Source organism: Rhipicephalus microplus, chromosome 7 (genome assembly GCF_043290135.1).
Source record: "Rhipicephalus microplus isolate Deutch F79 chromosome 7, USDA_Rmic, whole genome shotgun sequence".
NCBI lineage: Eukaryota > Metazoa > Arthropoda > Arachnida > Ixodida > Ixodidae > Rhipicephalus > Rhipicephalus microplus.
This window is the reverse complement of record NC_134706.1, coordinates 10,598,010-10,621,075: the sequence shown is the minus strand read 5'-3', so window position 1 is coordinate 10,621,075 and position 23,066 is coordinate 10,598,010. Positions and strand designations below refer to the sequence as shown.

General features: G+C 46.7%; 1 protein-coding gene across 16 annotated transcripts in view; it reads left to right on the top strand.

The window, feature by feature from the left end:
* The first annotated feature begins 2,731 nt into the window (after window positions 1-2,731).
* LOC119179536 (uncharacterized) overlaps window positions 2,732-23,066 on the top strand; it is a 125,086-nt gene continuing 104,751 nt past the window's right edge. For 7 of the 16 annotated variants that reach the window (XM_075868649.1, XM_075868645.1, XM_075868650.1 and 4 more), the window contains exon 1: window positions 4,797-4,966. The gene's annotated coding sequence lies outside the window, so the exon portion shown is untranslated. Of the gene's footprint in view, window positions 2,925-4,796; window positions 4,967-5,105; window positions 5,414-23,066 lie in introns of those variants that run through there. The other 9 variants (XM_075868646.1, XM_075868639.1, XM_075868651.1 and 6 more) reach the window with 6 other exon arrangements.

The following is a 23,066-nucleotide window of genomic DNA, read 5'->3' as shown; positions in this document are numbered from 1 at the left end:
CCACAGCTTCATAAAACGTAGGTGTGCAATGGTACAGTGACACATGTTGAAGACACGTGCGAGTGTGGATTTTCTTGTAATTAATGCTTACATTCCAGTAGCCTTATATTAATGCATCTATTAGTTTGGACAGTGTGTAGTTGATCACATTAAAACGGCAAGAAGTACACGACACCTATGCATTAGCAAATCTATTGCTCTGTATGATGCTGAGCTTCCCCCCCCCCCCCCCCCTAGATGGAACAATATCTTAAAATTCATTGTCTCGGATAGTACACGTTGTCAGTTTCCAGTTTTTTCTCATGTCAAGATGCAATGTTGCCAGCTGTTTCTTTTACGGTTTTCATTTGCATTTTATAGCCACGCTTTCCACCATCCTAAAGCACCATGTATCGAACCGATCTGCAGAGAAGACAAGGCAAGCGCGCTGCTGTTCCGGGCACTGAAACTCAAAAATCTGATGACTCAAAACGGCACGAACTTTTCGACATAGGCCCATGACAGACCCTTCGTGACGCCCGTGCAGCGGCTGCAGAAACAACCGCCCACGTTCTATAAGCACAGCACTTCGTGTGGCGGAACTTTCGCGCATTTTGGGCCGAACAGATGACACATTTCGACCAGGTCGAATCTCTTCTGCTGCGCTACGAACGACTCAGCAGATGGGCCGAAACCACAGTGACTGGGAAAACGCCCCACGCTCCTCAAACCATTCACACCGGTAGTCCGCTCCGCGGTTTTCACAAGACAACACAGAACGAGGGACTAGCAATGCCAGCCATATTGTTAAGTCCAAGTTGAAACCAGCGGTTGAGGAGAAGTGCCAGCCACACGGTACATCTAAAAGATCTGACCAACTGTGACAATTATGACAAGTTATAATGCCATTATAATGTGGCCGTTGGATGTGGCAGGTGTTCTGTGATGAGGCCACAGATGTAGCCAAGCAGGTGTTCTGTGGCCAAGCGAGGGCCTGAAGCGCGTCACCCAAGTCATTGCCTGCCAAATGAGCGCGAAACACCCGTCATTTAAGGCGACGCTACCTACGTAGGGTTAAAAGTTTTTGTACTTGGCCTTCAAGATGTGCAACTTTGGCGCTTGCTAATTTCAGAGGCTATGCCTTGTATGAAAGGAGTTGCCTGTTAAATGAACGCAAAAAGCCCGTCATCTATGGCAACGTCACTTACGTAGAGTTAATTGCAATTACGCTCACGCTTTTTAAAACTTTTTACGTTGTTTTGTTGCATATAAGCTCTAAAAACGTTACAACTTACTTGAAGACGGCTGCGCGCTACATATTTAACAAATTTGGGCGCACTTCAGTTACCGAACTTCTACGACGAGCCGACTTACCGTCGTTAGCACACAGGAATCTTTTATCGCGACTGAAGTGTTTATATCAAATAATCAAGGGGCATTATAAAATAGATTTTTTAGATGTGATTTCATTTTCAGCTGGGTACGCGACCAGACTAAGACACAAACTAACAGTCACCCTTCATCGCACACGTACTAACTGTTATGAGTATTCCACCTTTCCCAGAACAATTTCCGATTGGAATAAACTTCAGAATTCACAAGTTCTACAGCCTTCTCTAAGTTTGTTCGAGTCCCACCTTAATTAGCATTGTATACCAATCCTCTGTTGTTTTTTGTGTATTATTTGTAACAACTTTGTGTACCAGAGAAGAAGAGCCATTTCATCCGTGTTGAATTGTACAGTTGTTGTAAACCATGTATCCTTTTTATGCACTGTAACCCACCTGCTAAAATCCCTATCAAAAATTGTAATATTTATAAATAAATAAATAAATAAAGACAACCCTACTTAAGTAGCGCCACTACTGCAGTTTCGACGACGGCCGTTTTTCAGGTTACCGTCAATAATCTGGCAGGCAAAAGAAATCCAGGAGGCTGTGCCCTGGAGCTCGAGCTGCTCGCAGACGCCGCTAGGTTCGCGACAAGGTTATGGGCCGAAATACGTTCAGCGCAAGCTTTCACTGGGCTAATTTTGTGGCTCTAAAACGTTGTCGGAAGCGTGAGACTTCTTACCAGCCACATGGGTAGTTTACAGAGAGAAAAAAAAAAGGTTCTGCTCTATGCTGATTATATGCAGAGCTGGGCTTTTGGACGCCGTTTTTGTATTCTGGCTGCGACAAAATGTACGTGTTACTCTGTGTGTGCTTGTGTCCGTTTTTTTTTAAATACCATTCCTGCATATTTGTGCATTCAATAAAGTAATCCTCATTTATATTACAACGAGGAAGAAGGAACACGTGTACTTGATCACATAGAGTTTCCCACAATACTTACTAGAGGAAACTCTGGCGCTAGTCTATAGTAGGGGCTTTAAGTCTATAGGAGCTGCTACACACGGCGCTTCAGCGAGCATGGGAATGATGGGTAGTACCACGGAGGAAGGAAAAAGGGGTAGTACACACATTTGTCTAATTTTCGTACTCCTGGCCTGCTTCTGGCTCCATGTGTGTTCGTGTGGCTTGGAGCTGTTTTCTCACGAAACAAAAAATCTGCAAATGTTCAGCGGTTATGCTTTACAACCATATTTTTTTATGCTTACCATTTCGAATCAAGTCACTAAGTTCAAAATAGTTTGTTCTTTCTTTTAAAACAAAACCGTAACCAGCAATAAACGAAGCCGCAAGTACGATTCGCCGCCCGCAAGTACGAAGACTAGGCAAATGTGTGTACTACCCATCATTCCCATGGTCGCTGAACGATCGCAGCGCCAGAGTGCCCTCTAGTTAATGTTGGGAAACTCTATGCTTGATCATGAACATGTCAAAAAGATAGGTATTTTTGTTTTTTCAACAGTGATTCATTTGACAATTGATGCGGAACTCACCGTAAGTTTTTCAGAACCAAATCATAGCCTGCCAAAGGAAGAAATGAAGCAAGAAACAAAGGTACGTAAAGTAACACTGTCACATGAAGGCGCGAGAAACTATCCGGGCGTCGTCTGCTATCGTTCGCGACGTTTACTACAAGGGCAAATTCTAGCAAAAAGTCTGTTCTGAACTACGACAACTCTTAACTGTTGTTCAAGACCTCTCTGCTGTACAACGCTTCACTGGGAAGGTCTTCCTCAGAGGCCGAAGGTGTGAAAAAGTTAAGATCAGTTTAAATAATCGCTGGCTACGTACTTTCAAACGTGGCAGAGCGGGGAAATCGGCCTAGGATGCCACTCCTGCCATCCTGAGGAATAGAGGCAGCCACTCGATCAGTTTTGTGCACGGAGGAAGAAAACAAATTCCTTCCTCCGTGGTTTCATGCCACGTGCGGTGCATTGACGAAGCTGCACTACTGGTCGGTGTTCTGTGGCGGCGCGTTATGGTACCTCCGCTCCGCATCGTATGCCAGCGTGCGCTGAATGACCGGGACTGAGTGCCATCAAAGTGAATTCTCCACTAAGTGATAGTGGGTGCACTTGTGAGGTCATTCTGGCCGCACGAGTGCACACTGAAAACATAAAAAAAAGCATGCGAAAAAGCCTACCGCCATCGTGTGTGCGCACGCGCATGTATGTGTGCATAAAACGCTGTTGCGCATGCGCGAGCACGTGAGTAGGCGTCAACTTGGTCACATGACACACGTGGTTTCTGACATGGTTTCTGCTGAGCATGGAGCTGAGCGCAGACTCTCGCCACCCTTGCCTTCTCTCTCTCCTATCTTGCCGATCTTGCTCCGAGCCATCCGAACTATGTGGGTGCACTGCTCCGCGCACGATTGTTGTGGTGGGTGGGGGCTACGCAAGTAGGAAGAGAGCCGCATGCTACGGCGGGGAGGAGGAATTAATTAACGGAACATTTATTTCAAAGAAAAAAGCGGTTCTGGGTCGCAGTTTAGAATATGGGAGGAAGGGATTATTAGGTGCACGGCGCGAGCTAACACGCGGAGTATAAAAAAAGTTTATTTAACACAAGAGGGAAAGGTGCGGTGGTGGAGTTGCAGAGAAGCCTACCTGGCGTAGGTCTCCGCTACCCATTTGGCTCAATCAAGGATCTGGTCCTGGACCTCGGGCGCCGAGCTGCGCATATCAGCCAAGTCCCGCTGCTCCTACTGTGAGTGCGGGCGTCTCAGTTTTGAAGGCACCTGGACTTAGAGGCATGTGCGGAAGGGGCGACTCCTCCCTTTACCTACAGGGAAGGCTCAAGGTCTTCCCGATACATTGACTATTAATAGAGACGGGGACGGCGCTGCGACAAACCATCGCCCACTTTCCCTGTAGGAGAACGCTGCGCATGCCTTGGACCTTATAAAAAATGATTTTTACTTGACGTAAATGGTATGCGCCATTAAGAGCAAGGGCACGTGTTGCGACAGATAGTCACGACATTTTGGAGGGGTTACAAACTCGATGGTCCCTTTCGGCATCAATAGATCGTTAGTATAAGAATTTAGAAATATTGCGGCAGGGGAAGCATATCATTGTGGACACGCCTTAGGTTAGGTTCAGGCCGGTGGCAACGCTCGATTATTTTTTTCTACACCAAGTGCTGTTTTGTGCGCATGTTGAGGCCATTAGCTACATGACGATGAAAACGCGTGTGTTTAAACTATGTTTGGTGGATATAAGCGGCGCCGCACACACACAAAATATAATCGTGTAACGGAAGAGTACCTAGACACCTACCGGAGACAAAGTGCATTTAGTATACGGACCCTTCTCCGACGGAAGCGTCATTGGATCTTGCCAATGACGTAGTCGAAATTCGATTGGTGGGCTCACTGTCTCGACTCCGGCGCACGCTATTGGACGCGCTTCATCCGGGAACTCGTCGCACAAGGAATTGTGGGATAGTCGTTGTCGCTTCATCCTTTGGTGTCTAAGCTCTTAGCCTGCGCATGGGAGATTAATTTGGAGTCGCTTTCTCGTGTGGCACCAAAGATTTGCTAATGTGTGATTAATCTGTCTGCCCATACCTTTTACTTCACACGTGATGCAGTGGTAAGTTTTTTTATATACGGGACTTTGCTAAGCACGGTGATTGCGGTGGCCGTTTTATTTTTGTTGAGTGTGCGCGTCGCGGTGGCGCGTTGCGCGGAGCAGTTTCCCATTCGGCCGCTAGGTTGATCTAAGCCTACTTGATTTGCTCAGGCTAGGATCTCAAAGTGGCGGTCGAAGTGTGCTTACTTAGTGCGCTCGTTGTGTAGTTGAAATGTGCGCTCGTGAAATGGTGGCGAAGCTTGAATATGTCAGCTAGTGTCGACGGCAGCCTAATAACGACAGCATCACCAGAAGTGAAACGCGTTCAGCGTTTCCGCGCGGAATGGGCGGTCTTGCACCCCCGGTGCGGCCGCAGGTGGCTCTTTCGACTTGTGGAAGCCGTGTGCTCTACAGGATGTCGTCAGCTCATGCACTCGTATGTCGTCTGTCTTGCGCTCTTTTAAGCAGGTGTGTCCACTGTCAACTGGGGTCGGTTGTCGCGATCAACACGACCGACGACGCGGTGTGTTTGCATCACGAACTCGCTCCATGTAGGCTGCTGCTCGCAAGGTTTGGATCGTTGAGATACGTGGCTTCCAGGCCTTTGAATCATGAGAACGGCCCGATGCGCGCACGCCTTCGGTGCAAGCGTCGTCGTGGTGCACGCAAATGAACCTGTTTGTTGTACCATTGCACATTCATGCCTTGATAATTACCCGTCACCTCGGCTCCTAATTTTCGATTGCTAGCTTCAGTCGTTGAGCGTTTAGAGCTCGTAGGTTGGTTCTTTCGTAGTGCAAAAACATAAAATAAACAAAGGGGTATAGGGCATGCAAGCAAAATACAATACTATTGGCAAGGTTCTAAGTCGGTTGCCAGACTGAGGCTAAATCTGGCGGCTATGTTTGCCCGTACAGTATGACGCAATGTTTTCCCATTGGCTCTCGCTGTTATTCTAGTGTACTTGTTGTTCCCGTGTCACGAGGGCGCCAGCAACCTACGTGCCGCTTCGGGCTTGTCAGTCAGCGATGAGTGCGAGCCGCCTGGGTCACTGGAGGGCCAGAAGGGTACGCACAGCTACGGAGGTATTCATCGACAACGATGTATGCTGCCCACGCTGTGTGCGGACTTTTGCGGCGCCGTTCAGTTCCCCGGTAAATCCGTCGTTGCGCGTGGGCTCATCCGCGATTCATCCAACTTCATCCACGATTCATAAATGGCTTTCGAGATTTTTTGATGGCATTTCCGGAAAAATTTTAAATTGAGTAGGTTCAAAATAAACTAGAAAGAAGTGTATACTTAAGGGCTCGTTTTTCGTGTTTACACAATAATAATGAGATCTAACAGACAATAATGCCAAGGAAGGTATAGGGGAAATTATTAGGCCAATTTTAATGTAAATGAGAAGAAAGAAAAGTGGGTGATAAGATAACTTGTCGTGGGCAGGATCCGACACATCCGATCCGACACACATATATATATATATATGTGTGTGTGTGTGTGTCCAGAAAGTTTCAGTGAATTCAGCGTTTTCCAAAGTTCAAAATAACAGACGAACGTGCGGAAACGTTTTATTCTGTTTCAGCTGGGGTCTGGCTTTTGTCAGGGAATACAAGTTCTAATAAAATTGATTATTAGGCCTTGAATTGAATTCTATTAGGACTTGTAATCCCGGCTGTGGCGGCTGCATTTCCGATGAAGGCGGAAAAGTTGTAGGCCCGTGTGCTCAGATTTGGGTGCACGTTAAAGAACCCCAGGTGGTCGAAATTTTTGGAGCCCTCCACTACGGCATCTCTCATAATCATATGGGGGTTTTCGGACGTTAAACCCCACATATCAATTATGATTAGGACTTCTATTTCCTGATGAAGACCGGACCCCAGCTGAAACGTTGGAATAAAAAGTTTTCGCACGTTTGTCTGTTATATGTCTGTGTGTGCATATATATATAATGCATGCCCTTATAGGGACAGGGTAAGCAAAAATCATGTTTTTTTTTTCTTTTTGCCTTACTTGAAATCCGCAGCCTTTTCTGAACCATAATCAGTCGTTTGTCTTATTACATTTTTCTCTAAAAATGACATTTCTAAACTTATGCGGCAGCCTGCCATGCTCCCATTCTTGCATAGCAAGGGATTCCTTGCATTTCGCACATCATAGCCATAAGGAAAGGTCACAGTTTACAAGCTGGAGTGAAATTTCGAGCATTCAGAAAATAATGGGCCCAAAACTGTGAAAACGAGAGAAAGCAGAGACGTCAAGCTTTCTGTCAGGAAATCTACATTTGGTCGCTGACGTCTTAGTGGTGTCATCATTGGCAGGCACCAAAAAAATTATCCTTGGGCCAGCTTGAAGGACATGCAAAAAGCTGTCCGGTCCACATATTTTCACATGGCATCATAGGAAACCAATCAATCCCATGGCCTTTGCTCGAAAGACACCGAAACATAGTGTAAATTCAACCAGTTGATTAGTGAACCATTCGTTCGTAAAGAACACCTTCCAGCATCTGTTGTGGCTGTTAGACTATATTATCAGAAATCAAGTTATCTGGTTGCAGATAGTGACACATCAAACGACTCATCGAATGTGGTAGCATAATCAAGGTGGTCATGTGCAACAATAGACTATAAAATGAAGCTAAAGGAATAGAAATTTATTAGCCGGAGCTTCAGTTCATTCAAGCTCACTGTATCTGGCTCTTTCTTGATCACTAGCTGACACAACTAATAAAAACAAGTGGTTTGCACAGTTATGTACCGACACGACCACGTCCGTGTAGAGCACGCGAACATGCGATTTTTGCTCCGCGGGGCGAAACCTTGGGGTAGTAGCAGGCTCTGACGTGGTCAGCCTGACAAGTAGGCCATGCATGCTCCTGATACATCATTTCAGAGCTCGAAACTGCCTCAAGGCTTCGGTCCGCTGAGCAAAAACTGGCTGCTCGAACGCTCTACACAGACGTGGCCATGGCTGTATATAACACCTTAAAGGGCTTGGGTTGGTGTGAATGGACTTGTCGGTCATACATTAGTAAGAATGTCATGTGGGTTATGCAACATAATGTGAACGTAAGAACTAGTGCTTTTTCAGGCATACTACTCGTCAAATAGAAAATTAGTTTGATTGCGTCGCCTCAAAGTCCACACTGAGGAGCAACAGGGAGAGCAACATCAGCGCTCGCATCCTGAACAGCATAGCGATTTAGCAACGTGGAGGACGCGGGCAAGTTTGTTGCCGAGGTTAGTGGTGCTGGCAATAGAAAAGTGTTTGCCATGAAAGTGACAATTAAACGTGGAGTAAACACCGCACAAAGGTCGACCGCTTCACACCGTGGCTGCCAAGGTCGTGCGTGACACAGTTCTTCTGCTGCAATGAGATGCTGTCGGGGGGAAGATACGGGATGAGTTCTGAAAGTGTACAGATGCCCCATTACTGCAACGACACTGTGTGCGTCGCATGCATGCCGATATCAACTTCTGGTCAATGCGGAGAAGTATAAGCACAACTATCTGTTTCTCAACTGGGATAACATCACAGAATGATGGGATCACTACCGGGGCATAAAGCTTAGCAGCCTTCATGGATGAGACAAGAGACACACTCATCCAAGCTTGGAGACAGTCACTGATATAAGTAGGGATGCCAGTGCGCTCAATTAAATGGCCTGTCGATGGGCCTGAAGCAACTTTCTTGAAAAGGCCAGTGCCTGCTCGTGACGTGCACTGGTTGTGAGAATGGCTTTGTTGACATCTGTGTAGATGTATTTGTTGGCCGGAAAACTGCCAAGTGCCATGGACAGCTTGAGGGGTGGTTGAACGACATTCTGCAGAAGCTGCCAACTGATAGCCTCATTTTTGTCATTGTACTGCACCTGGTAAAAAAGAGAACTTACCAGGTGATGGCCCAGACACAGGAAAAACTTTACACGAGTGGCCCAGAAATGAGAACATTGAAAGGATGGCGATGAAGCAAGTGTCTACTTAAGTTGTTGGCATCTGTTGAGTTATATTTTTTTAGCAATATTGTGCACAATGTAGCTGAAAGGGGTCATTAAATGCCACTTGGGCTCCCACCGAACCACTGCGAGTTTAATCACATTGAGTTTGTGTCAGCAACGGAGACTTCAAGCTGACCACAATCAATGACATTTTGTGGGAGAAGAGCAGAAGAGTAACTGGTTGGCATAGCTTTAAGATTCCGCCCGAAAACTCGATCACTTGGGATAGGAGAAATGCGAGACATTTGTGGGAGTGACCACATTGGACCCATCCTCTCCATCTAGCAGCGTGGTGATGAGGTTTCAACCCTGAGCTGCGTGGCATTGAGGCACTTGTAAGAGAATTCGGTTAATGAGGGAATAGCTCTTATGGGGGCTTACGAAATTTTGCTCTCACTGAGCTTGCACCCCGTGACCTCTCAAACAGATGGTTCATATTTCTTTTAAATGCAAGCTCGAGTTTGAAAAAGCAATGTTCTGCTCAGGTCTTGATCACTGTAGGTGCTGAAACGAAAACATGTTTAAGTATTGGCAAATCTGAATCAAAATGCTATTAAAGACACATCAAATATGACAGGCCTTCGAGCACCCTACATGTCAAAGCACAATGCAGTTGTTGCAGTGTTTGTGTTATCTGGATTATATGCTTACTTCGGGATATATATATATATATATATATATATATATATATATATATATATATATATACGTCACACACATTGTAGATTATATAATAGTGGCATTTTCAGCAAGCCGGCATGACTACTAGTAAGTGTTGACATAAGCCACTGATGGGAGTGCTGCTCCAAAAGAGAAATGTTTCTCCTAAGTGCAATATGTGCTAGTAACTGCTCCAAACGTGCTCCGAAAGGATGTTGGAAAACTAAAAAGAATAATGAAGTTGAAACATGGGACCATCCTGTGAGCACAGGCGAAACCAAAAGCAAGCTGTATTACACTATCATCCTAGTATGCTACTCAGTGGCGTAAATCCAGAAAAATCTCAAGTGGGGACACATATCAGGCCATGGTGTCCAATTCGTATTTTTATATAGGTTTATTTTTATTTAGATAGGAATTAAATCATGCTTTCAAATAAAATTAAAAAAAAAGCATGGGGTCCTAGCTCAAGCAATTGCATTGTTCTATTCAGTCTCTTTTTTCATCTTTTTTCAAATTCCATACTTCACACAGCTGAGGGGCATTTACCACAGGTATGCAGTAAAATATAAAAAGCCTTTTAAAAACTAAAAAGTTGATTGCACTGTACTTAACTGTTAACTCAATTATATCTCGTGCTAAAGCTAAATCTCAAGTGAAACACTTGCAAGGGGTGTCCTTGCAGTCCAGACTCTTTTCACTCCCCCCCGACCCATGATTTACGCCAACTATACTGCTTGTATACTAGCTGCATACTAGCGTACGACATGTTTAATAATAAGTATAAATATTTGTTAGATGCTTAAGTGACGTTTTAGGCTTCAGGAGTCGTTAGAAACGCGTATGTTCTGAAGACACTTGAACCTGCTCCAAAATACAGTTTTTTCTGTTCCAAAAAGCGAAATGTCGCTTTCATCACTGCATAAGCACATACAAGGATGGGAAGTGGTACAGAACAGTGGTGCTGACTGCTAGCTAGCTGGAATTTAGTGCCCCTGTTTTGTTTTGTCTCATTTTCTGTTCTTGTCTGTGCTGTTCATATTTTTTAATATATACCCATACTCGCTTCGGATTTTCTGTCTCGCTTGCATCTTCCGGTGCACTGTTTGATATGTGTATTATCGCATTGTTTGCCATTTCATTTTTGTTTTATTCTCCTCGTCTGTATTTTATTGCAACTAGTAATGTTTTTCTTATTTTGAATAGTGCAGCATTAGGTGTTGGTTGAGTGAATCGACAATAACAACAAAAAAAAAACATTTTTTTTTGTCAGGAGATGGTAAACACTGATGAACAAAACTGTACATTATTGAGTACCTAGAAGCAGTTGAAGCCATTTAAAATTGGCAATGAGACCTGTGCTTCCTCACAGATTTTGGGGTTTGTTGGCTAGCTGTTTCCCATCATTGTTCTTGTGAGTATATACCTTTAGGAGCAAAGCTCCTGAAGGTCTCACTGTGTCCGTCGTTACTGTAGGTCTCCGGCGTGCTGAAACACAGCTGTTGTGCAGATCGTCTACAGAGCGTACATAGCGTGAATATGATATAAAAGCAGGCCGTACTCTGTGTCCATTTGTATATGCATCTGTCCATCTTGGCATGTATCTGTCCTTCCTTTATACAAGTGGACAACTTCAACGTAGACATAATGAACCTTATGACCGAGCTTCATCCCATCATCGGCGTTCACTTCAAGGATCTGCATATATGTGGATGTATCATTGAATTGTATTAGTTTCTTGCCTTTATCACCAATTATTATTCCAAATGTTCCTACTCGGGGTGATTATTTGCAAAGTCATTGGTTTATGTAGTCAGCACCTACTATATGCATTTTTAATTATGGAAGTTCATTTTTCTATGATCACTTTTTTGAAAATTATCTGACTGATATTACTGAAATTTTCTCAGGTTATACTTTCCATTTCCTGCCAAGTAGTGGAGCCTATAACATTTAGAAACTGTGTGAGCTATAATTAAGAAAAAGAAAAAAATAATTGGAAAGTCTCTCTTGTGGCACCTGACAAGTTTGCATGATTTTTTTTTTGCGAGATAAATGTATGAACCTGCTGTCTTAGATGAGGATTAATGCAACTTCCCGAAGAATTAGTGTGCGAAATTTCATGATCATACCTTTTTTTTTTTTTTCGGAGAAACTGATGAAATAACTTTATTGAATATCCGGCGATTGGAAGGCCCGGTCCTGGGGCCGCCTAGATGGCCGCTTGAAGCTGTTGCTCCCGCGCTGCCTCCAGGGCTTGCTGGACGGCCCATAGTAGGTCCGTGAGTTCTGAGCTTTGCAGTTCGGCCGACCACCGCGCCCTCAGATCTTCCGAAGAGACTGCCATTTGATCTTGGTATATTCGACATCCCCACAACATGTCTTGAAGCGTGGATCTACCAGACTTGCATAGCTTGCATGTGTCGCTCTCGTATAAGGCAGGGTAGAAAGCCTTCAATTGCACGGGATTGGGGTAGCTTCCTGTCTGCAATCCCCTCCAAGCAATGGACTCTGCTCTGTTGAGTTTAGAGTGAGCTGGTGGACAAATTCGCCTCTGCATCTGGTAGTATTTGGTTATATTGTTGCGCACATGCACGAAGACAAAGAAGCGTACATGGTGAACGCACTTGTCGCCGAGAGCGAGAAAGGAAGAAGAGGATCAGGAGGATCTTTAACCAGTCGGCTGCTTCTGAGCTGCCCCTAAAGACCTAATAAACGGCCCCTTTCAACATCTACCAGTCTTTTTCAAACGTAACAGAGTGGTGGAGGAGCTGGGTAAGCGCTTCAACTACGGAACGATCACTGCCACAGCTTCGACGAAGCCGTCGACTTGCCGGTCTCCCACCATCTGCCGTGAGTGACTTCGACATGCTTGAAGAAGCAGGCGTTTCCAGGACGGCACCGTCTGGCCCGCCTCCGTACTACCGAGTTCCACCGCCCTTCGGAGGAAAAGCCGAAGAAGATGTAGACGCCTGGTTCACCAAGTACAAACGTGTGGGCAAGTCCAACGGTTGGCATGCAGCCACTATGCTAGCCAACGTAGTGTTCTCCCTGACCGACACCGCACTGGTATGGTACAAGAACCACGAGGACGCACTCACGACGTGGGATCTTTTTGTTGAAAAGCTCAGGGCGTGTTTCGGCGACTCGGTTGCTAGAAAGAAGCGGGCTGAGCAAACACTGTCGCAACGGGCACAGCTACCAGGTGAGACATGCACCACTTACATAGAAGAAGTGTTAAGGTTGTGCAAGGTGGTCTGTGCTACCATGTCGAAAGAGGACAAAGTTGGGCATCTGCTCAAAGGGATCGCTGAGGACGTGTATAATTTTCTAATTGGAAAAGAAAGCCTCAGTTCTGTGTCCGACGTCATTCAGCATTGCCGAACGTTTGAAACACTCAAGATGCGTCGAATTGCGCCCAAGTTTGGTCGGCTGGCTAACGTTACAACTGTTGCCAGTGTGGACACGAATCCTGGCCTTGACCTTTTTTCTGCCATTCGTGAGGAACTGTCGTGAGGAACTGTCGCACCGAGAAATGTCGTGTTCGACAGCTGACCATCGCGAGTTGTCTCTGCCACGCGAGGCTATAGATGTGCCTCCTTTGACCCCATGGCTACCGACGATGAGCGCGGCAACTGTGGAGTACAGCCCAGCCCCACAGTCAAGGATGACAACCAGATTTCCCGCGTCGCGGTATGACCGACGCTCTCAGCGCATGCTTCCTTGACATCCGACGTCTCGGTACAACGTACCCGACCAGTACATCTGTTACACAAGAACAAATGATGACGCTCGATTCAATGACGAGCGACCAATGTTTCGACCTCGGCCGGTGTGCTATTCCTGCGGTGTGCCAGGCCACATATCGCGATTTTGCAACCGTCGGGTGACTCCTCGGTATCACCAACCATCTGACTTTTCAAGACCCTTCGAACAGCCTCATGGTGTCCGGCGGCCGGCCCACATACCACCTGGTGACAACTATTGGCCCAGCAACTTTCGCAACATCTCCCCGGCATCTGACAGGAGTTTAACGCCCCCACCGCGACCTCGTGCTCATCTTTCTCCTTCACCGCTGCGTCGCAAAGCGCCCTCTTCGCCACCGGAAAACTAACCAGCGCGGCCAATGGGGGTGAGGTCGCTGGAAACGTGCTACTGACAGAAATACCTCCTATGTGTATGTTTAAAAACAAAGTGCGTGTTTTGGTGGATTATGTGCCTGTGATGGCCTTGGTGGACACAGGTGCAACGATTTCCGTGATGAGTGCTTCCTTTAAAGACGTGTTAGGGCGGAAAGTTGTTTTTACCTGGGATGAAACTTCGACGTTCTGTGGAGTGAGTGGAGAGCCGTTGCACCCTATTGGTGTGTGTAGTGCTGAACTATTTTTGAGAGGCCTAATGAACATGACAGAGTTTGCGATTATTCCTCGGTCGACACATGATGTCATTCTCGGCATGGACTTCTTGCGAAAATGTGGTGCCACTGTAGACTGTCGCACGGGGAAAGTCTTTGTGAGTGGCCAGATGCCGTCAGAACTTTTGGAAACTCCAGCGAATGATCAAACTACGCTGTGTGTCTGTGGCGATACGTTCATACCTGCGTTGTCTACCGTACGTGTTCCTGTTGTTTGTCACGGAGCGGATTCTGACAGCTTCGATGCGAGCGTAGAATCAATGCACATAAACTGCGTGAAGAAGAACGTGTTGGTTCCCCATTGTGTGGTGTCGATAGATGGCGGATGAACTGGCCTATGGACTGTAAACTGTTCCTCTGAGCCCGTGACACTACTTAATGGTTTAAGATTAGCTTCGGTCAGCAAAGAACACGCGACCTTATCAGTGGTCGAGCTCACAGACGTGCCGAAGGAACGTGACAGAACTGGTTGTCACAATTTGGACGGGGCGCTTATGGCAACGGTAAATAAGTCACTTAGCTCAAGCGAGAGCCGAACTTTAATGAATGTGCTGTTGAAGCACGCTTCGGTATTTGTCTTTGCGCAGAAGGGCAAAGTAATCCCTATCCCCCTGTCTCGAACGCGCCATACCATCAACACTGGCACGGCAAGTCCGATTCGCCAAAAACCATACCGTGTTTCCCCGTCAGAAAGACAAATTATCAACGACCAAGTGCAGGAAATGATGCAAAAGGGAGTGGTACAAGAGTCAGCCAGTCCGTGGGCAGCACCGGTAATCCTTGTTAAGAAGAAAGATGGATCTTGGAGATTTTGTGTCGACTATCGCCGACTGAATGCCGTGACTAAAAAAGACGTATACCCGCTGCCGCGTATAGAGGACGCAATAGACTGCTTACATTCGGCCTCTAATTTTTCCTCCGTAGCCTTACGATTCGGTTATTGGCAAATTCCGATGCACCCAGAGGACAAGGAAAAGACTGCCTTTGTAACCCCTGATGGGCTCTTTGAATTCAACGTGATGCCATTTGGACTGTGCAATGCACCGGCAACGTTCGAGAGGTTTATGGACACCATTCTGCATGTGCTATCTCGATGACGTTGTCATCTTTGGCCGCACGTTCAGTGAACACAACTCTCGTCTGGATACTGTTTTGAACTGCATCCGAAATGCTGGCCTAACTTTAAGTTCGAAGAAATGCCACTTCGGAGACCGCCAGACGCTTGTGCTCGGGCATCTCGTTGACAAGGATGGCATCCGCCCTGACCCCCAGAAAACAGCAGCAGTTGAGGCGTTCAATGCGCCGCGTTCCGTCAAGGAGCTTTGTAGTTTCCTGGGGCTTTGTTCGTCCTTCCGCTGCTTTATTCCGAAGTTTGCCGACGTTGCGTATCCTCCCACATGCTTCTTACGAAAGGACAATTCCTTTGAGTGGTCTCCGGAGTGCGATTCTTCATTCCGTCAATTGAAGTTTTTGCTGACGTCACGACCCGTCCTTCAGCACTTCAGTCCTTCTGCTCCGACAGAGCTTCATACGGATGCTAGCGGCATAGGTATTGGAGCTGTCCTAGTACAACGTTACGGCGACCACGAACACGTCATCGCATACGAAAGTCGCTCCCTAAGCAGGCCGGAACAAAACTACACTGTTACGGAACAAGAATGCCTGGCGGTATTATTTGCAATTCAGCGGTTTAGGTCTTACCTGTACGGACGCCCATTGACAGTCGTAACCGACCACCACTCGTTGTGTTGGCTTGTCAACCTTCGTGACCCTTGTGGCCGCCTTGCTCGCTGGGCCCTCCGGCTACAAGAATACCGTTTTACCGTCGCTTACAAGAGTGGTCGTCGACATGCTGACGCAGACTGTCTTTCTCGTATGCCACTTAGCACAACGGACTGTGAATCCGATGACCTTGACCAACTTGTAGCGTCTGTGTCGCCTACATTCCCGGACTATCCCAGTTTCAGAGCAGAACAGCGGAAGGACGCTAAACTAGCACCACTATTCGCCGCTGCATCCGCTTCCACTAGTGCACGCCGTTTCTGTATGCGTGATGGACTGTTGTTCTAAAGGAACCTCTCCATCAGTGGCGCGCGTTTCCTTCTAGTGGTCCCGGAGAGCCTGCGAACCATTATTATGAGTGTCATGCACGACGACCCTACATCTGGACATTTAGGTTTGGTGCGGACGCTTCACCGGACTAAAGAGCGCTTTTATTGGCCTGGTATGCAGAAGTCCGTTGAGAGTTATGTGGCAAGCTGTATGCAATGTCAGCGTCACAAACGTCCATCAACTGATTCAGCTGGTCTTCTACATCCGATGCCTACTCCAAGGGCACCTTTCGAACAAGTGGGGATTGACTTTCTGGGCCCCTTTCCAAAATCGGCTAATGGCAACCGATGGATAATTGTTTGCGTCGACTACCACACACGCTACTGCGAGACGGCGGCCGTCCCCTCCGCAACTGCCAGTGAAGTCTCGTCGTTTTTGTTACAGTACGTCATCCTCCGACACGGGCCACCTCGCCTGATTATCAGCGATCGTGGCTGACAATTCACAGCGGATGTCGTGGAGGAGCTACTCCGTTTATGTGAATCCCGCCTGCGTCACTCAACACCATACCACCCCCAAACTAATGGGCTGACGGAGCGTACCAACCGCACCATTATTAACATGTTGTCTATGTATGTCTCATGCGACCACAAGAACTGGGATGACGTACTCCCGTTCATTACTTACGCGTTCAACACCGCGAAGCACGAGATTACAGGTTATAGCCCTTTCTTTTTGCTTTATGCACGTTCGCCCCGGCACACAATCGACACAGTATTACCATTCTGTGATCACGACAACGTCACTGTCGCCGAGACTCTCTGCCTCGCCGAAGAGGCGCGTCGCATAGCTAGACTACGCACATTGGCATCGCAAGACAAAGCGAAGGCACGCTATGACATTCACCATCGACCAGTGATTTATCGCCGTGGTGATCTCGTGTGGTTGTGGACTCCGATGCGCAAGCGCGGGTTATGCCAAAAGTTTTTGGCCACTTACGATGGACCTTTTGTCATTGTCGACAGACTTACAGAGGTCAACTATGTAATAGCTCGTCTCACGGCGAGTGGTCGACGAGCTGCCAAAACTCAAGTGGTTCATGTTGCCTGCCTGAAACTGTACACGCCACGACAACTTGACTGACTCGTCCGGCGGCCTTCGTCTCCGCGGAGAGGAATGTTGCGCACATGCACGAAGACAAAGAAGCGTACATGGTGAACGCACTTGTCGCCGAGAGCGAGAAAGGAAGAAGGAGATCAGGAGGATCTTTAACCAGTCGGCCGCTTCTGAGCTGCCCCTAACGACCTAACAAACGGCCCCTTTCAACATATACCAGTCTCTTTCAAACGTAACAATATCAATGAATGTGGTTAATCGATCCTTTTCTCACCATATCTCCTCCTCCACCTTCCCCTGACCCGTAGAAGTCACTCCTTGCTCAGCTCGGCGAGTAAGACCTCGAGCCTCGCAGTGTGCTGCCTCATTGGGGTGGACTGGGGGAATGTCTGGAGCTGTATGCGCTGGGAACCATAGCAGTTGTCTGTCATTCTTTTCTACAGTAGAAAATTTTGCTTCGTTTACACCCATGATGTGCCACGCCTACGGGGAGATCTGGCCCTTAGCGTAATATTGAGCATTCATGGAGACCAGTACTAGTGCAATGGCTACTTCCTCTGCTGTGTCGGAAAATTTTGTATTAACTGACATGCTGGTAACGAGCTTTTGGTTGTGATCTACAACTACCGCAACGTAGCTATTGCTGTTTGGGTATTCCCCGCCTACAAAGGCGGCTCTGTCGTCTGACCCGTAGCTCTGGATCATTTTTTCTGCTCTACTCCTGCGTCTACCTTTGTTGTAACATGGATGCATGTTTTTGGGTATATTAGGTACCAGAAGTTTCCCATGAATTTCTCTCGTGATCGTCCTCTTTTCTTGGTTTTGATTGTGATAATTCATTCATAGCTTACGTGGCATATTCCGTCCAGTAGAGGTTTTTGTTAGACATTCCACTTGAGACATTTGTTGTGCTTCTATGAGTTCCTCCAGTGTGTTGTTGAGTCCTAGCTTTAGAAAAAGGTCTGTGTGCGTACTGATAGGAATCCCTAGCGCTAGTTTGTACACCATTTTTAGCAGGTTGTTAATTTTGGTCTTTTCAGCTGCAAACCAATTATGGAAGGCTGCTATGTATGTGATCTGACTGATTACAAAATAGTGTATCAGCCGTATAATACTTTTTTCCTTCATACCTTGTGCTTGTTAGTGATTTGCTTTATTAATCTTATGGTGTTTGTTACTTTTGCTTGTAATTTTTTAATGGTTTCTTCGTTTGTACCTTTGTTCTCAATTACAAAGCCCAGTACCTTGAGTAGGTTGATTATAGGGATATTTTGGCCGTTCCCTGTGTGTATCTTAGTTTCTTCATAAGCCTCGTTTGTCATATCCAGTGGGAGGCCTACCCCTAAGAGTGGGACGGTACAAAAAAGCTCTGATTTGTCTGCGGAGCAGGTTAGACCTGTTCCTATCAGGTGTTGCTCTACTGTGTTTATTGTGGTCTGCAGTTCTTGTTCTATAGAGCCGTTGCTCCCATCACAAACTTAGATAGTAATATCAATTGCGTAGATTCGATGCTGTGGAGATTCAATTTAATTTGGTTTCCCGGGAAGCCCTATTAAGACGAGATTGAAAAGCATCGGGGATAGGACAGAGCCTTGCGGCGTGCCAGCGCCGCTGATGTGCATCTCAGCTGATTTGAGTCCTCCAACGGAGATGACTGCCTTTCTGTCTGACAGAAAGCTATTAACGTAGTTATACATCCACTGCCCTAGTCTGATTCGTTCAATGTTCTTCAATATGGTGGTATGAATAGCATTATCAAAAGCTTTTTTAAGATCAAGACCCAAGATGGCCTTTGTAGAGCAGGTTTTATAGTTGATTATCTCATGCTTAAGTTGAAGCATCTGATCTTGTGTCAAAAGGTTTTTGCAAAACCCTATCGTCGTATCTGGGTAGATGTTGTTGTATTCTAAGTTGTCGACTCTGCTTAAAATTACTTGTTCTAGTAATTTTCCAATGCAGGATGTTAGAGATATCGGTCTGAGGTTGTCAATGGCAAGCTTCTACCAGTCTTTGGAATGAGCGTTATCGTCGCTTTCTTCCACTCCGCTTGTACTTCTCCTTTTATCCAGCACTCACTCATGCATTCAATAAAAGTTTATCCAAATAAAAGTTTATCCAATCCAATCATTCATGTATTCTGTTAATTTGGAGATTGATTCATCATCGAGGTTTTAAGTGTTTTGTTACTTATAGCATCAGGTCCTGGGGCTGATTTGGTGTTTAAATTTTGTAGGGTCGCACAAATTTCTGCGTCTGTAATTTTCTCGTCTAGTTTTGAGTTTGCATCACTGTTGTAGCTAGGATGGTTACAAGGAGCTGCCTGTGTGATGCATTTCTTTTCTAATTTTTTGAGGAATTCCTTTTCTGTGCCATCATAGCCGTGCATTAACTTAGTAATGGCATTGCTGTTGTTTTTCTTATTTTCCTGATCAAGTAGGAACCTAAGGAAGTGCCAGGTTCTGCCGGTGCCTAATTTCCTGTCCATAGATTTACAAATCTCGTCCCATTGTTGTTTACTGAGTTGCTTAGTATATTGTTCTATTTCTTTGTTGAGAAGTGCTATGCACTTTCTCAACTTCCTGTTATGCTTTTGGCTGTTAAGTCTATGTTGAAGTGATTGCTTAGCTTCCCACATGTGGAGAAGTTTGCTGTCGCATTCGGTCAAGTTAGATGCATATGGCACGATTTTAGTAGCAGCTTTGGCGTCTTTCCTGAGCTGCTTAGTCCACTGTTCTATGTCTGTGATTGCTCATTGTTCTGTGGCCTCTCGCGTTCTATGAAGCAATTCCCAGTCTATTAATTTAATTTCTGTTTCTTTGGGGCTACTTGGACCATATTTGAAGTGTAACTGATATACGGTGGTCGCTGCTCAAATCTTGTAGTGTGTTGTGCCATGCCGCCATTTCAGTATTCTTGGTGAAGGTTAGGTCTGGAATTGTGTCCCTGTTTAGCGCCATGCCAATTCTGGTTGGACTGCCAGGATCTGTGATGAGTGTTAGGCTCAGCTCTTGCAAGTCATCCCATAAGGCACTTCTTTTTGGTCTTGTATACAGGTATCACCAGGCAGTGTGTGGTGCATTAAAGTCTCCTGCTATAACTACTAGATTTTCTCCAGCCAGGCTAAGTGTTTTCTGGAATAGGTTCTTAAACTTATGCTTATGTTGCAAATGTTTGCTATAAATGTGTAGAATAAATAAGCTACGCCCTGTTTTCTTTTGTGGGAGAAGTTCCAATAAAATATTGCCGTGACATAGTGCCTGCATTCAAACAACGCGCCCATCACCACGCGCACAGGGACATACATGCGCGCCGTCTAGTGTTGCGCAGAGACGATGATGATAGCACGAGAACCCAGCTGGCCCCTGCTGATGTGTGCCACACGCTTGGGACTCTTCTTGAAAAAGCAGAAGAAGAAGACATCTTTGGTGTTCTGCTGTAACGTTCTGTGACCATAGTCCCTTTGAGTTGTGAGCACAGGTTCGCCCTTTAATAAATACGTTTTATTACACCCCGAGTCCTTCAACATCGTTACATTTCTGGTGGAGGTGCAGGGTAATGAATCAAAGCCCTACGAACGCAAGACAGCGTAGCCCCAACCACCAGCGAGTTGATCCTGCGGAGCCGACACTTGTGCATTAGAGGACCAGTCGCCGTCTTCGAGGTGATTCACCGGAATTCAGTCCACTCCACTTCACGCCAAGGGGAACTCAGTCAATGGACGCCGCCACCATGACAAGTCATGTAACACCAGCCCAAGTGGTGATAAATCAGCCTCACCAGCCACCAGTATTTCATGGCGACTCGTATGAAGACGTAGAAGATTGGCTGAACCTCTTTGAGAGAGTGGCACGTTTGAACGGTTGGGACGAGAGAGAGAAGCTCCGCCGCGTATAATTTGCTTTGGAGGACTTCGCAAAGACGTGGTATGAGAACCATGAAACCTCTTTTACGACCTGGGATGAATTTCGGCGACAAGCTCTGGCGACTTATGCCAGCGCGGATCGCAAAGAAAAGGCGCAGGCTGCGCTCGAATCCAGGAACCAACTAACCAACGAAAGTGTTGCAATGTATATCGAGGACATGATCCGCCTGTTCAAGCGCGCAGATTCCCATATGACTGAAGACAAGAAGCTACCCTACCTCATGCGTGGGGTGAAGCAAGAGCTACTCGCTGTTCTCGTTCGCAACCCACCACAAACAGTTGCGGAGTTTCATACGGAAGTGACAGCCATCGAGAAAACGCTAGAACAGCGGGCTCGACAGTACAATCGAGACATAAACTATGCACCTGCCAATGTCTTCTCTGGACGCCAGGGAAGTGACATGGACGCCCTGCGAGAACTCATCAGGTCGGTGATCAGGGAAGAGCTCAGCAAGTTACAAGGACCTCACACTACAGCAACACTGTCTGTCGTCGACGTAGTACGAGATGAACTGAGGCAGATGATACGTGAGCCGGAGCGTGCGCCACAGCCGATCCAACGCATCCCAACATACTCTGAAGTACTCAGACAACCCGCGGCGCACACCAATGCAGCAGTTGCGATGGCCTTTCCTTGCCCACAAATGGTACGCAGCGCACCTCGTCCACTGGAACCGACGGCTACCTACCTGCCACGAGCCCGTGGTGTAGCTCGCTACCTGGATGAAAGGTCCCGGAAAAGTGACATCTGGCGTGACCATGAGCGCAGGCCTTTGTGTTTCCATTGTGGGGAAGCAGGTCACCTGTATAGGTTCTGCCCTTACCGACAGGCAGGATTAAGGGGCTTTCCGTTGTACCCACCATGCCCTCGAAACGGTGAACGGCCAACGGAGATCGAAGAGTACTTGTCCGCGCGCCAGAGCCCACTCACTCCACGCCAACATCAGCCAAGATCGTCGTCGCCCACGCGTTACCGATCACCCAGCACACGTGCTTCTTCCGCACGGTCTGGGCACCGTTCTACAAGCCCACACCAGGAAAACTGAAGCAAGCGACCTGTGGAGGTGAGGCCGCTGATAACTACAGTTGCGAAGATCCTCCATTACGGTTTCAAGGTGACGATGCTATGTTTACAGAGGATAAGCGCAGCAGTGCGAAGATTACTTCAGATTTGCGGTTGAAAATAGACGGATACGAGCTAAATGCTTTAGTTGACACCGGCGCTGATTGTTCGGTAATGAGTCACAAATTGGCAAAGAAACTGAAAAAGGTTGTGACAAAATGGAGTGGGGCACAGATACGCACGGCAGGTGGCCACACTATTACACCGCTCGGCAGATGCACCTCAAGGCTCGAAATAAGAGGCTTTACTTACGTTGCTGACTTCATCGTGCTGCCGGACTGTTCAAGGGTGCTTATACTAGGAATGGATTTTCTGCAAGCCAATGTAGCCATAATTAATCTGCGCAGATCCAGTGTAACGTTTTCGACCGAACAAGCTATGTCGGTGGAGGAATCGGAAAAGTGACGTCTTACTGCTCTGCGCGTTGTTGATGACGACGTCACAGTGCCACCACGCTGTAGTGTAATGGTGCTTGTTGAAAATAAGGCATTTTGTGACCATGAAGGAATAGCGGATGGAAACGTAGAGCTCTTTTTAAACAAAGGAATTTGCGTGGCGAGGGGTGTTGTTCACTTAAGGAATGGCCGCTCAGTTGTCCTCCTCACGAATTTTGGGAATGAATGTCAGCACATCGCGCAAGGTATGGCTATCGCCTATTTGCACGAGTTTTGCATGGCGACTGAACTATGCAGTTTAGCGACAACGCCAACCACTCCACAAGAGACCTGCAACGTCGACGCATCAGTTAACGTCAACCATAGGCTCCCAGAATATCAAAAGAAACGATTGTTCGCCCTTATAAAAGAGTTTTCGGACTGCTTTTCAACGTCCTCT